Source organism: Macaca thibetana, chromosome 3 (genome assembly GCF_024542745.1).
Source record: "Macaca thibetana thibetana isolate TM-01 chromosome 3, ASM2454274v1, whole genome shotgun sequence".
NCBI classification, from domain to species: Eukaryota; Metazoa; Chordata; class Mammalia; order Primates; family Cercopithecidae; genus Macaca; species Macaca thibetana.
In genome coordinates, this window is record NC_065580.1 from 160,021,862 (window position 1) to 160,036,985 (window position 15,124).

At 48.2% G+C, this 15,124-nt stretch overlaps 1 protein-coding gene across 3 annotated transcripts in view; it reads left to right on the forward strand.

Annotated features, from left to right (window-relative positions):
* The first annotated feature begins 548 nt into the window (after positions 1–548).
* HLCS (holocarboxylase synthetase) overlaps positions 549–15,124 on the forward strand; it is a 247,697-nt gene continuing 233,121 nt past the window's right edge. For 2 of the 3 annotated variants that reach the window (XM_050785741.1, XM_050785743.1), the window contains exon 1: positions 10,557–10,647. The gene's annotated coding sequence lies outside the window, so the exon portion shown is untranslated. Of the gene's footprint in view, positions 607–10,556; positions 10,648–15,124 lie in introns of those variants that run through there. The other variant, XM_050785742.1, reaches the window with a different exon arrangement.

Below are 15,124 nucleotides of genomic sequence, written 5' to 3' on the forward strand. Positions count from 1 at the left end.
GTCGTCCCAGGGAACTGATGAACCTCAGGGGAGCTATGGCAATCCCTCAGTTTCTAGTGGGCAGGGTAGAAATGTGGACATTCTGGGCACCCCGCTTGTGGCTGGTGAAGGGAGGGCAGTCTCTCTGGGCTAATCCCTGAACGAGTAGGTTCGCACTAATTCAGCTGGTGTCAGAGCACTGGGGAATAAATAGATCGTCGATGTTGGAAAGGGCAACGCGGTGCATGGTGCCGGTCAGGGAGGAAGGCGTGGAGGGAAGGTGGAGGCCTGCCTTCCGCAGAGCAGGGTGAGGTTCGGCCCTGTAAGGCCGCAGGAGTGGGCGAGGCTGGAGCGAGAGCGGCAAGGCGGCGGCAGAGGCGCGCCTCCCAGGCAGCTTGGGCGAGAGAAGACCCGTGGCCGAGAGGCAGAAGCTGGCTAGCGGCGAAGGGCCCGCGTCCCCGAGGGCGCGGCACAGCGGCCAGGGCAGGAGGCGGCCGGGCGGCCCCGGGGCCCTGCGCTGAAAGCCCGGCTGCACCACCAGGCGGGCCGCGAGGGGGCGCACTGCGGCGCGGCAGGGATTCGCGGGCGACCACCCGGAGCAGGAGCGGCCGCATCTCGGCCTCAGAAGTAAGTCGGGGCGCTACGGGCCAGGGCAGGGGGTGGGCGTTCGCTGGAGGCGTGCTGGGGCCGGGCGAGGGTCTGGCAGTCCACGCCCGGACACTGCCGGGGAACAGCCGTGTCCAGAGGCCAGGCAGCTGGGCTGCAGCCGGGACGGCCGGAAAACCGCTTCCAGCTACCAGAAGGGGGTGGGGCTTCCGGTGGGGCAGCCATAGGGACCTCGCGGCCCAGGGCAGCGCCGCCTCCCCGCGCCGCTCGCGTTCTTCCCTGCGGGACCCGGGCTGGCTCGGCCCGGCTGTCAGTGCGCACGCGCGGCCGACGCGGCCTGAGAGCCTGGGTTCGCGCGCCCTGTACCCCTTCCACGGGCTCCTGGCCGCGTCCCCCACGCCCGTGTTAGGGGCAGAGCCGCAGGGCCTACCAGCCGCTAGAAAGTATGGGTGACTAGGACCTGCGTGTGGAGAAAGGCTTCTAATGACCCACCGCCTACGTGCCAGGAAAATAGATACATAATATTAAAAAACGGAAGCTGGGCCGTGCGCGGTGGTTCATGCCTGTAATCTCAGCACTTTGCGAGGCCGAGGCAGGCGGATCACTTGAGGTCAGGAGTTCGAGACCATCCTGGGCAACATGGTGAAACCTCATCTCTACTAAAAATACAAAAATTAACCGGGCGTGGTGGTGGCGCTCCTGTAATCCCAGCTACTCGGGAGGCTGAGGCAGGAGAATCACTTGAATTCGGGAGGTGGAGGTTGCAATTAACCGAGATTGCGCCCCACTGCACTCCAGCCTGGACAAGAGCAAAACTCTGTCTCAAAAAAAAAAAAAAAAAAAAAAAAAAAAAAAAAAGGGCCAGACCCTGTGGCTCACATCTGTAATCCCAGCACGTTGGGAAGCTTAGGTGGGAGAATCTTTTGAGTCCAGGAGTTGGAGACCAGCTTGGCCAACATAGATAAAACCCCTCTCTGCGAAAAATAAGAAAAGTTCTTTTCAGCTACTCTGGAGGCTGAGGTGGGAGGATCTCTTGAGCCAGGGAGGCGGAGCTTGCTGTCAGCAGAGATGAAGGCTCTTCACTCCAGCCTGGGTGAGGGAGTGAGACCCTGTCTCAAAACAAAACAAAACAAAAAACAAACCGTGCCTTTAATTAAAGAAAGATGGCTGCCGGGCGCGGTGGCTCAAGCCTGTAATCCCAGCACTTTGGGAGGCCGAGACGGGCGGATCACGAGGTCAGGAGATCGAGACCATCCTGGCGAACACGGTGAAACCCCGTCTCTACTAAAAAAATACAAAAAACTAGCCGGGCGAGGTGGCGGGCGCCTGTAGTCCCAGCTACACAGGAGGCTGAGGCAGGAGAATGGCGTAAACCCGGGAGGCGGAGCTTGCAGTGAGCTGAGATCCGGCCACTGCGCTCCAGCCCCGGCGACAGAGCGAGACTCCGTCTCAAAAAAAAAAAAAAAAAAAAAAAGAAAGATGGCAAACTGGGAAAAATATTTGCAACATCTGTCACAGATAAAGGTTTAAGATCCCAAGTATGTAAATAACTCAAACATTGAGGGAGCCAAAGACCAAACAGGCAAAAGACATGAACTGACAATCTGCACAAAAATGACATAAAACTGGCCCTTCAGTGAAAAGATGTTCCGTTTCTCCCGCAGAAAGAGAAATGCAGGGTACTCTGAGAAACCATCACGGTTCTAACTAATCCAGTTGCTAAGTGTAAAGCAACAGGACGGGCTGTGGGGTAACATGCTGTGGTACATTGCTAGTGGGAATGCAAGATGGTCCAACTCCTAGAGAGGAACATTTAGCATTGTTTAACAAAACTACATATGCATTTACCCCTTGACCCAGCAATTCTACAGCTAGGAATTTAGCCTGGAGAAACGCCTACACCAGTATAAAAGTGTATATATGTACAAGGTCACTCATTGCAGCATTGTTTGCAATGGCAAAATTTTGGAAACAACTTCAGTGCCAATATGTAGGCAATTGGTTGAATAAACCCTGGTCCATCCACGCGATGCACTTATGAAAAAGAGTGAGGGCCGGCGCGGTGGCTCATGCCTGTAAATCACAGCACTTTGGGAGGCGAGGCGGGCAGATCATGAGGTCAGGAGATCGAGACCATCCTGGCTAACACGGTGAAACCCCGTCTCTACTAAAAATACAAAAAATTAGCTGGGTGTGGTGGCGGGCGCCTATACTCCCAGCTACTCAGGAGGCTGAGGCAGGAGAATGTGAAGCTGGGAGGTGGAGCTTACAGCGAGCAGAGATTGCACCACTGTACTCCAGCCTGGGCGACAGTGTGAGACTCTGTCTCAAAAAAAAAAAAATAAAATAAAATAAAATAAAATAAAAAAATAAAAAAAAAAGTGAGGAAGATCTCTGTGAACTGATGTGGAGTGATTTCTAGGGTCTACAGTATTAGGAAATGAACAAAAGTTAAACAGAGACTACTGTATCAGGCTATTTTTCATGTGAAACATTCAAGTATCTCCTTATTTTTTGGGGGGGGGAAGAAAAAGAAAAGAAAGGGAAAAAAGAAATACAGGAAGAAAAAACTAGAAACTAATAAATTGGCTACTTGCAGTGGGTGGATGGGAATGGGGTGAAAGTCTAAGAGGAAATGACACATCTCCAAGCATACTTTTTTTGGGGGCAGTTTTGACTTTTCAAAACATGTTAATATTTTAGTATTTAAAAAGTAAAATGAAATCAACATAAGATGGGGGAAAAGAAACCTAAAATTGAATACAAACAAAAGTGAACAAATGAGCTAAACTGCATAGTCAATTAACCACAGAAAGTCAAACTCAAATAACTTTGAACACAGCTCTTTGACTATACACCTGTGTGTAAACAAACAAAACTACAAAGAAATTGTGCACTTCACTTAGTCGGTAGTGATCTGGTATAGCAATTCTGAAAATATTTTCTGTGTATTGTAGGATTAAGCAAATAAGTAAATCTAATGACATTCTTGGAAGCTGGGATACCCACTATGAGAGAAGAAACACACAAATATGGAGTGAAGGAAGGCAAAGAAGAGCTCCATGAATTGGAATGAGAGAGTCCACAGATTACTTATTAATTACAAAGATAAAAAAGGAACCTTTATAGTGGAGAAACCTAGAAACTTGGTGGATAACCCTTTTCATTTTTTTGGAGACAGTCTCACTCTGTTGTCTAGGCTGGAGTGCAGTGGTGTGATCTTGGCTCACTGCAACCTCTGCCTCCCAGGTTCAGACAATTCTCCTGCCTCAGCCTCCCAAGTAGCTGGGACTACAGGCGCACACCAGTATGCCTGTCTAATTTTTGTATTTTTAGTAGAGACAGGTTTCGCCATGTTAGCCATGCTGGTCTTGAACTCGTGGTCTCAAGTGATCCGCCCACCTCAGCCTCCCAAAGTGTTGGGATTACAGGTGTGAGCACCGCGCCTGGCCTACTTTTCATTTTGACTTAAGAGTTTATTTTCAAGATCTGTCTGCTGAGAAAGCTGGGGAGCAGGGCCACCCAAGTAGCAATGAGCATTCCTCATGCCCATATCTTGGTTTCTAAATACCATTGTCCATTAAAAGGAGCCAGAGCTCCTAGGAGAAATGGCTCATTGTGGGAAGGGAGGGAAGGTCAACAATGAGTCAGGAGCAGCTTGTTCAGAACACAAGGAGGTGTTCAAAGAATGATAGAGACAGGTCAGACGGACACAGGGGCCAGCTTGATGGGGCCCCAGTGGCCAAACCTGGAACAATTTGAATATCAAAATTAATAATGGCAATAATGAATTATCACATTGAATAAAAGAGAATCCATGAGTCCAGAGTAATACTAAAAAGCAAATAAACTTACCAACAAATACATAAACAGAGGTAGAAGAGGAGAATACCAGCTAATGATTGCTGAAGGAACAACAGGGTTGGAAAAGTTGGCTAGTCTCAAGATAGTGAGTTATCTCACTTGATTGTTCATGGTCAGTTACAGATTGAACTCTTTGTTCTATTCTTTTCCCCCTTTTCACTACTGTACGTGACTAATACAAAAAAAATCGCCACATTGTAGGCCGGGCGCGGTGGCTCATGCCTGTAATCCCAGCACTTTGGGAGGCCGAGGCAGGTGGATCACCTGAGGTCGGGAGTTCGAGACCAGCCTGACCAACATGGAGAAACCCTGTCTCTACTAAAAATACAAAATTAGCTGGGCGTGGTGGCGCATGCCTGTAATCCCACCTACTCAGGAGGCTGAGGCAGGAGAATGGCTTGAACCCGGGAGGGGGAGGTTGTGGTGAGCCGAGATTGCGCCATTGCACTCCAGCCTGGGCAACAAGTAAAACTCCATCTCAAAAAACAAAAAACAAACAAAAAGTTACCACATTACAACTAACACAGTTATGACTGATTCAGGTGGGTGCTTACTGGGTGTCTTGGTCTGTTTTATTCTTCCGTAACAGAATACCTGAGACTGGGTAATTTATAATGAACAGAAATTGATTTGCCTTATGGTTCTGGAGGCTGAGAAGTCCAAGATTGAGGAGCCACATCTGGTGAGGGCCTTCTGGCTGCATCATCTCATGGTGGAAAGCAGAAGGGCAAGAGGGTGGACAAGGGAAAGAGAAAGGAAGGGGGCCAAACTCATTCCTTTATCAGGAGCCCACTCCCGCAGTAACAGCAGAGCCTTTATGACCTAATCACCCAGCTCTCAACACTGTTGCACTGGGGATTAAGTTTCCAACACATGCACTTGGGGAATACATTCAAACCATAGCATTGGGGAATAAGATGCCAAAGCCTCACTCCACAGATTACGTGTGAATTACAAATATATACAAGGAAACTTTATAGTGGTTCTTCTGGAAACCACCTTAACCATGTGAACAAAGTCAGCATCACCAGTTTGAACTGACATCCTATGCCAAAAATGCATAACCTGAATTGGATATAGGAAACATCAGACAAACACAAATTGAGGGACCAGCTGCAATACAATCGAGCTAACTTTTTTTTTTTCCCCCAAGACCAAGTCTCGCTCTGTCGCCCAGGCTGGAGTGCAGTGGCCCGATCTTGGCTCACTGCAACCTCTGCCTCCCGGGTTCAAGTGATTCTCCTGCCTCAGCCTCCTGAGTAGCTGGGACTACAGGTGCGCACCACCATACCCAGCTAATTCTTGTATTTTTAGTAGAGATGGGGTTTTACCATGTTGGCCAGGATGGTCTCGATCTCTTGATCTCGTGATCTGCCTGCCTCAGCCTCCCAAAGTGCTGGGATTACAGGCATGAGCCACCGTGCCCAGCCAGTTTTTGTATTTTTAGTAGAGATGGGGTTTCATTATGTTGCCAGGATGATCTCAAACTCCTGACCTCAAGTGATCCGCCCACCTTTGCCTCCCAAAGTGCTGGGATTACAGGTGTGAGCCACCGGGCCCAGCCAGGGCTGACTTTTAAAAGATGTCAAGGTCATGAAAGACTAAGGAACTGTTCCAGATTAAAAGGGAATAAAGCGACATGACAGCTAAATGCCATGTGTGTCCTTGAATTGGGAAAAATAATATTGCTAGCAAGAATGTTATTTGGGACAATTGACTAAATGTGAATAGTAATTAGCATTGGATGGATGCTGATACCTGAATCTGATTATTGCAGTGTTAAATTTTCTGAATCTGATCATTGCAGTGTGGTTATGTTAGAGAAATGTTCTTAGGAAATACAGCTTGAAGTACTAGGGTGAAAGGTCATTGTTTCTGCAATTTAGTCTCAAATGGTTCTGGAAAGAAAGTCTATACTTTGTACCACTGAGTGGATATACAGTGTTTCCCCCTTAGCTGTGCTGTTGTTTTCCAAGGTTTCAGTTACCTGTGGCCAACTGCAGTTTGAAAATATTAAATGAAAAACAAACAAACAGAAAATATTAAATGGAAAATTCCAGAACATTTCATAAGATTTATTTATTTATTTAATTTTGATAGATTTAGAGGGTACAATACCCCTGTTTTGTTACATGGATATATTGGGTAGTGGTGAAGTCTGGATTTTGAGTGCAGCCATCACCCCCGATCGTGTACATTGTACCCATTAAGTAATTTCTCATTGTTCACCCCTCCCACCCTTCTGAGCCTCCAATGCCTGTTATTCCACTCTCTGTGTCCATGTGTACACATTATTGAGCTCCCACTTAGAAGTGAGAACATAATTCATGAGTTTTAAATTGTGTGCGGTTCGGAAGAGCATGAAATCTCACACCTTCCTGTTCTGTCTCACCTGGGATACGAATCATCTCTTTGTCCAGCAGATTCTCCCATTTTGTCACTTAGTAGCTCTCTTGGTGACCAGATCGACTGCTGTGGTATTGCAGTGCTTGTGTTCTAGTCATCCTTTATTTAATTTTATTATTAGTTTATTATTATCCTATTTTATTATTAGTTGTTAATTTGTTATTGTGCCTAATGTATGAACTTTATCATAGGTAAGTAATAGGAAAAAACAATATATATAGGGTTCAGTACTCTCTGTGCTTCAGGCGTTCACTGGGGGTCTTGGAACATACCCCTTGTGGATAAGGGGGGACTACTCTACCACAATTTGCTTAATATGTTCCTTATTGAACATTTAAAATTTTCCAGTAAAAAAAAAAAAAAAATCACTGTTGGCCAGGTGTGGTGGCTCATACGTATGATCCTAGTGCTTTGTGAGGCAAAGGTGGTTAGATCGTTTGAGGCCAGGAGTTCAAGACCAGCCTGGGCAACATAGCAAGAACCCATCTCTATAAAAAATACACAAATAATTAGCTGGCAATGGTGGTTTGTGCATATAGTATCAGCTACTTGGGAGGCTGAGGCAGGAGGGTCAGCTGAGCACAGGAGTTTGAGGCTACAGTGAGCTATGATTGCACCATTGCACTCCAGCCTGATATACCCTGTCTCAAAAAAAAAAAAACTTTTTTTTTTTTTTTTTGAGACGGAGTCTCACTCTGTCACCCAGGCTTGAGTGCAGTGGTGCCATCTTGTCTCACTGCAAGCTCCATCTCCCGGGTTCACGCCATTCTCCTGCCTCAGCCTCCCGAGTAGCTGGGACTATAGGTGCCTGCCACCACACCCGGCTAATTTTTTGTATTTTTACTAGAGACGGGGTTTTACCATGTTAGCCAGGATGGTCTCGATCTCCTGACCTCGTGATCCTCCCGCCTTGGCCCCCCAAAGTGTTGGGATGACAGGCGTGAACCACTGTGCCCGGCCAAAACAAATCATTTTTATAAGGATTGTTGCTATTAAACTCTTTACATGCTGGGTGCAGTGGCTCATGCCTGTAATCCTAGCACTTTGGGAGGTCGAGGTGGGCGGATCACTTGAGGTCAAGAGTTCGAGACCAGCCTGGCCAACAGAGTGAAACCCCATCTGTACTAAAAATACAAAAATTAGCTGGGCATGGTGGTGGGCACCTGTAATCCCAACTACTTGGGAGGCTGAGGCAGGAGAATCACTTGAACCCAGGAGGCGGAGGTTGCAGTGAGCCAAGATCGTGCTTCTGCACTCCGGCTTGGGTGACAGAGTGAGACTCTGTCTCAACAGATAAATAAATAAATAAACAAACATTAACAAAAGAAGAAAATAAAGAAGAGGTTGTATGGACCGTGGGAGGTGAGAGCAGTAGATTCCAAAGGCAGCTGCTTATGCTATTGTGCACAGGATTCTCATATTACTGCAGACACTCCCCACACCATGCTTATGCCAGAGTTTTTTTGTTTGTTTAGTTTTTTTTTTTCTTTTTTTTGAGACGGAGTCTCGCTCTGTCGACCAAGCTGGAGTGCAGTGGCGCAATCTCGGCTCACTGCAACCTCTGCTTTCTGGGTTTAAGCAATTCTCTGTCTCAGCCTCCGAGTAGCTGGGATTACAGGTGCGTGTCACCACGGCCGGCTAATTTTTGTATTTTTAGTGGAGATGGAGTTTCACCATCTTGGCCAGGCTGGTCTTCAATTCCTGACCTCGTGATCCGCCCGCCTTGGTCTCCCAAAGTGCTGGGATTACAGGCATGATCCACTGCACTTGGCCTGCCAGAGTTTTTAAGTTAATGACACCCCTGGCATTGTGCTAGGATTCATGGGTCTAATCCCAGCCACAATGCCTAAATTTAGACGTGGACAGTAGGGGATCTGTAATTAGCTGGATCATTGCCTCTAGAAGATTTTCTTGACTAAGAACCACAATATGAAGCTTTGTGTTTGAGGACCTCATAATTCTCCAAGACAGTTTGTGAAAATCAGTATACATCTGAAATTGAAAGGAAAATGTGTTTGACCTGAAAAATACTGAGTCAAAAACAAAAGTCACTTTTAATGGGAGTATACATTGGTATAACTGCTTTGGAAAACAGTTTAGTGTTATCCCTTAATTCTGCACATCACATTAGCTTGCTGGGGCTATGCCTGGTGTAGTAATGGGTCCACACCCAGAAAAATGCTTGCCCAGGGGCTCCAGGAGACAAGTGAGTGGATGTTCAGAACAGTAAAGGAAACAAAATGGAGATAACCCCATGTTGATCAGCAGGAGAATGGCTAAACAAAGTAGGATATGATCACAAATAGAATAGTAGATAGCAGTGAACATGAATAAAATGCAGCTTTGCAAAATTATATGTGTGAATCTTAGAAACCTTGAATAGAAAGAATGCAAGGCTTGGAAATCTACTTACTGAACAATATTTTTATAAAGCAAAAAAAACCCAAAAACCAAAAAAAACCACACCTGGCCTCAGCTCTTGTTTTACCAGAAACCCCAGCAGTGATGGGATGTCTCATTTGAGATTTTCTTTGTGGTAGGGCTATTCTGCACCCCATCCACAAACACTTCCCGGACATCAGACTTGCTTATTTTCCTACTGATTTCCTCCTCTTTGGGAGAGAGTATTCTAATTAACATCATGTGTGTCCCACCTCAGATGAAAGCATCCCCCATTCCCCTAAACCCCGAAGGAGAGGCTGCAAGTCTTTGGTGGAAATTGTTGTGCCGAAAGTAAAGGATTCAGGGTTCGGATGGCAGAATTAGGACTCCATCCTTAGGGTAGCAAGAGAAGTCTGGTAGTGCCCTTAGAAAAGGAAGGGTAAGGCCGGACGCAGTGGCTCACGCCTGTAACCCCAGCACTTTGGGAGGCTGAGGCGGGTGGATCACCTGAGGTCAGGAGTTTCAGACTAGCCTGGTCAACATGGTGAAACACTGTCTCTACTAAAAATACAAAAATTATCTGGGCATGGTGGCGGGCGCCTGTAATCCCAATACTTAGGAGGCTGAGGCAGGAGAATCTCTTGAACCCGGGAGGCAGAAGGTTAAGAGTTAATAGATTAATAGATCCAACTCTCAGTTCCTCATCAGAATTAGGGAGGAGTAACACGGGGAAAGAAATCCAGAATAACTAGTTAAGCCCATACACTGCACCTCCTTCACCAAATAACCCATCAGGAATGCCCAATTTGGCTACTTTTGTCTGTCACTCATTTTATTCAGCAAAACCTTCAGCCAACTTCATTATTTTGCCAGGAAAACAGACCCATTTCCTGCCCTTGAAGGTTTGCAGTCTCAAGGGGGAAAGCAGTACACCGTTTACAAGCAGTTATCAGATGGGTGGGTGGTGTTGCAGGCGAGCGTGGAAGAGGCCCACCTGGCTAGGGGGCAGACCATACCTCCCTGGCAGGTGACATTTGACCTATGAGGCAAGCCCGAAAGGACAGGCAGGGATGCCCCGCGGATGCCGGGCTGGCGAGGCAGGGCCTGAGCAGTCAGTGGAGAAGGGCAGCGGGAAGCGCGCTCTGCAGGAGGCAGACGTCCCAGCCCGTGTGGCCAGAGGTGGCAGGGGCGCCGCCTGAGCGGGGCTGGGGAGCGGGCAGGATTTGGGGCTGAGCCCAGGGGCGTCCCGATCTGGCCCTTTCCCACAGTCCGTTCCGGCTCGCACGCCTCCGCTGCCATCTGCGCTGTCCTTGGCGACGATGCCCTCACCGCCCTGGGTGCGTTTCAGCGGTCTCGGAGCCGGGCGGGTGCGGGGCCAGGAGCGCTCCGCCGCCGGTATCAGGCCTGCAGGTAGGGACGCGCGGCCGCCCGGGGCTCTGGGGACTCGGGTGTCCAGGTGCCGGAGCCGCCGCTCCCACGGAGGACTCAGGCCCGTGAGTGAGTTTCCTAAGAACTCACCAGATTCCGCGGCTCGGGTTTCCTGCCTTACATCCTGCTTTTTATTTCCCAGGGGGAGTTATTTATAGACAGGGATCGTGTGTTCAAGGCCTGGCTCTTCGGACTCGGCGTTTTTCTTGTTCTAGGTGCTTCAGTGGGGGCTGGATCCCATCATCTTCCAGGGCTGGAATCTTGTAGAAAACGGGCTGTACAGGCGGGAGTTCAGTTCAGCCCTATCATCTGTTCTTGGCCTCTTCTGGAAACGGGCTAATTCTCTGTTTAGGGCTTTATGATTTTATAACCCAGTAACATACTAGCCCTGTGGTTGTTTCTTCCTATTGCTTTCTTTTTTAAAAAATATAGTCAAGGTCTCACTCTGTTGCTCAGGCTGGATGGAGTGCATTGATGTGATCACAGCTCACTGCAGCCTTGAACTCCTGGGCTCAAGCAGTCCTCCCCTTTCAGCCTCCGAGTATCTGGGACCACAGGCATGCAGGCCACCACACCTAGCTTTTTTTTTTTTTTTTTTTTTTTTGAGATGGGGACTTGCTGTGTCTCCCAGGCTGGAGTACAAGTGGCCTGATCACGGCTCACTGCAGCCTCGACCTCCCTAGGAGTAGCTGGAACTACAGGCACACACCACCATGCCTGGCTAATTTTTATTTTTGTAGAGATATGGTTTCACCATGTTGCCCAGGCTGGTCTTGAACTTGAGTTCAAGTGATCTGCCTGCCTTTGCCTCCCAAAGTGTTAGGATTACAGGTGTGAGCCACCGCACCTGGCCGCCTGGCTAATTTTTAATTTTCTGTAGAGATGGAGTCTCCCTATGTTGCGCAGGCTGGTCTCAAACTCCTGGCCTCAAGTGATCCTCCTGCCTTGGCCTCTCAAAGTGCTGGCATTATAGGTGTGAGCCACTGTGCCTGGTCCATATTGCTGTTTTATCACAAGCTACCTGCAGTGCATTTGGGCTAAACATGTGGTTTGCATAAAACCATTTTAAAAATCACAAACTGACCTGCAAAGCAAGGCATATCAACAGAGGGGCATGGCAGCTTCATGGGACCCCCCCCATAGGAGACTCAATCCTGGTGCCTCTATAGAAACATAAATTCAGTGAAAACAAAGGAGCTAGTTCTGATGGCTGGAGAATGTAAAGGGATGAAGGTCATGCCCCCCTTCTCCCACCAGAGTCTTTCCAGGGAATTTCTTTCCAGCCCCATTAAATTGATAGCATCATGGGTTTGTAATAGGTAGTTTTTTTTCTTTTAAGTAGTGTGATCGGCTTTCCCTAAGTATGGAAGTTTCAGTCCCAGAATGTGTTCAGGTTGGCAGAGGAGAAATTCGGTTGTCATGTGACTCACTGGCCCCTTTCATGGAGCTTTCAGCCACAGGAGAGGATGCATCTGTGCTGGTTTTGCCGCAGTGTCTGGAGTTCCCAGCTGAGTCTGCTGTTGAACAGTTCTCATCATGTGCTTTGCTGGTTGACATGTACACTCCCTCCCAGGATGTCTGTTTCAGGGTCCTGCCAGCTTCGCACTCTTCTCTGCCCCAGTGAGTCTCTGGCCTTGCACCCTGGGGCCCTTCTTGCCCCCTTCTCAGGGCTCAGTGTGCTCTGTGAGATCCCACCCAGCAGTCCTCAGGCTGCAGTTTAATCAGGACGCTTCCAGCCTCCTTCCCACACTCTGGGGTCCTACTCTTCATTTTCTTTCTTTTTTTTTATTTTTTGTTTGAGATGGGAGTCTCGCTCTGTCGCCCAGGCTGGAGTGCAGTGGTGCAATCTCGGCTCACTGCAACCTCTGTCTCCCATATTCAAGTGATTCTCTTGCCTCAGCCTCCTGAGCAGCTGGGACTATGTGCGCGCCACCACGCCTGGCTAATTTTTGTATTTTTAGTAGAGATGGGGTCTCACCATGTTGGCCAGGCTGATCTTGAACTCCTGACCTCAGGTGATCCGCCTGCCTCGACCTCCCAAAGTGCTGGGATTACAGGCATGAGCCACCGCGTTTGGCCCCTACTGTTTTCTAAATTAATGGGATGATAAAAGCAGCAGCTCAGGACTTGGAAACTGACTTGTTTAATGCAGTTGGCAGACAAAGTGACTTAACCCGAAGGAGCAGTTCAAGTGGTAGCGACTTCTGGCACCATGACTGACCAGCTGAGGAAAATTTAGGTAGATGGGCTTTTCCGTGCCTGAAAAAGGCAACTCGATTTACTGGGAAGGAACTCCCCACCCCCACTTTGTGTAATAGTTTCCCCATGAAGAGCGCTCATGAGGATGAAGTGAAAGTGCCTTTCCCTTCCATTCCTTCCTGTCCACTCTGCCCAGGTGGCCAGTTGCTTGGTCATAAGAGTCTGCACTCTTAGCCCTGTGTGGCCGTTCTCTCTGAACCCTGCCACTCAACACCGGGCGGATGCTATTATTATTCCTGCATTGGAGCTGTGGAAAGAGAGGCATTTGCCCTGGTCACGTGGCCACTGAATGTGTGCATTTTATTGGGGAGTTGGGGGGTCAGAGGCAGTATTTGAACTCAGGGTTTCTGAGTCCAGACCATGGCCTCGATTGCTTCACTACACAAACGACAACTCACACAGGCTCAATATGGGGTGCTGGGCAGGATGACTGGCTAATGCCTTTTTCATGTGGTTGTAAAACTTAATTTCCTTCCACATTCATTTATTTGAACTCTTAAAGCTGCCTCTCTGCAAACCCTGTAAAAGTGAAACATTTGTTCAAGAAATGAGCTAGGATTGTTAGGAAGACAATGATGAACATACTAGGAGTGGGGCTCCCCATTTGCAGAGCAATCTCCCATCCATCGAGGTGGTTTAGACTTTTGAGGCTAAGTGTTTTGGAGGGTGCGGCAGTGGCCCGTGTGCTTACCTGGAAGCTTATGGTACTCAGCACCCCTCGGGAGGGCCTGTCTTGTCTGGTAGGCAGGAAACTGCTCACAGATGTTTCCCTTCCCCCAACCAGGACCTGATTTTTACATGCCTGAAATATAAAGGACCACTCCCCTCTGCTGGATGAAGACAAATTTGCTTTTAACAGAGAAAGAGTTTGTGACCGCTTCGCTCTCTAGTGGTCAACTAGGTAAAAGAGCTAACAGTTCAACTGTTTTACAAACTGAGGTATGAACCTCCGTTTTTGGGGTAGTTCTGAAAACTTTCAGTGAGCACCTACTATGTATAGGCACAATGCTAAATACCAGGGATATGAAAGTGAATAAGAGAACACCAAAATCAAATGTTTGTAGATTGCATCATATTGTAAATGTATGGGAACCACAGAATCTGAGGGATTGAGGGGAAGTTAGAGATGATCTGGCTTGTATCCCTCTTTTTTTTTTCCTAAGTAGCTGAAAAACTGTGACCTAGAGAGAGGAAATTAATTTGCTTAAGATCACATGGCTGGTTAGGAAGAGGGGAAAAAAGGAGTGCTGATGAAATTAAGTGGAAGGTCACCCTCTAATTTTTATAACCTATTTTTTTTTTTTTTTTTTTTTTTTTGAGACGGAGTCTCGCTCTGCCGCCCAGGTTGGAGTACAGTGGCCGGATCTCAGCTCACTGCAAGCTCCGCCTCCCAGGTTTACGCCATTCTCCTGCCTCAGTCTCCCGAGTAGCTGGGACTACAGGCGCCCGCCACCTCGCCCGGCTAGTTTTTTTTTTGTATTTTTAGTAGAGACGGGGTTTCACCGTGTTAGCCAGGATGGTCTCGATCTCCTGACCTCGTGATCCGCCCGTCTCGGCCTCCCAAAGTGCTGGGATTACAGGCTTGAGCCACCGCGCCCGGCCTATAACCTATTATATTGAAATAATTTTAGGCTTACAAAATAGTAGAGAGAGTTCTTTGAACCTTCACCCAGCTTCCTCTAATGCTAACATCTTACACAACCGTGGATTTACCAAAACTAACATTGGTGCAACATTATTATTATTATTGTTATTTGTTTATTTTTTGAGACAGTCTTGCTCTGTTGCCCAGGTTGGAGTGCAGTGGTGCGATCTCCGCTCACTGCAAGCTCTGCCTCCCGGGTTCACGCCATTCTCCTGCCTCAGCCTCCCGAGAAGCTCGGACTACAGGCGCCCGCTACCTCGCCCGGCTAATTTTTTTGTATTTTTAGTAGAGACGGGGTTTCACCGTGTTCACCAGGATGGTCTCGATCTCCTGACCTTGTGATCTGCCCGCCTCGGCCTCCCAAGTAGCTGAGCGTCACTGAGTGACTGAGCGTCACTGCTGGAGGTCACTGCTGAACCATGTGGGAGAATGGGGTCACCAAGGAAGAGAACATAGAGGAGGTCAGAAGTTGGGGGCAGAGACTCACTTATGGCTGACGGTTGAGAGAAGGGTTAGAGACAGAGGCACAGAACTTGGATGTGCTGGTTCGCAAGG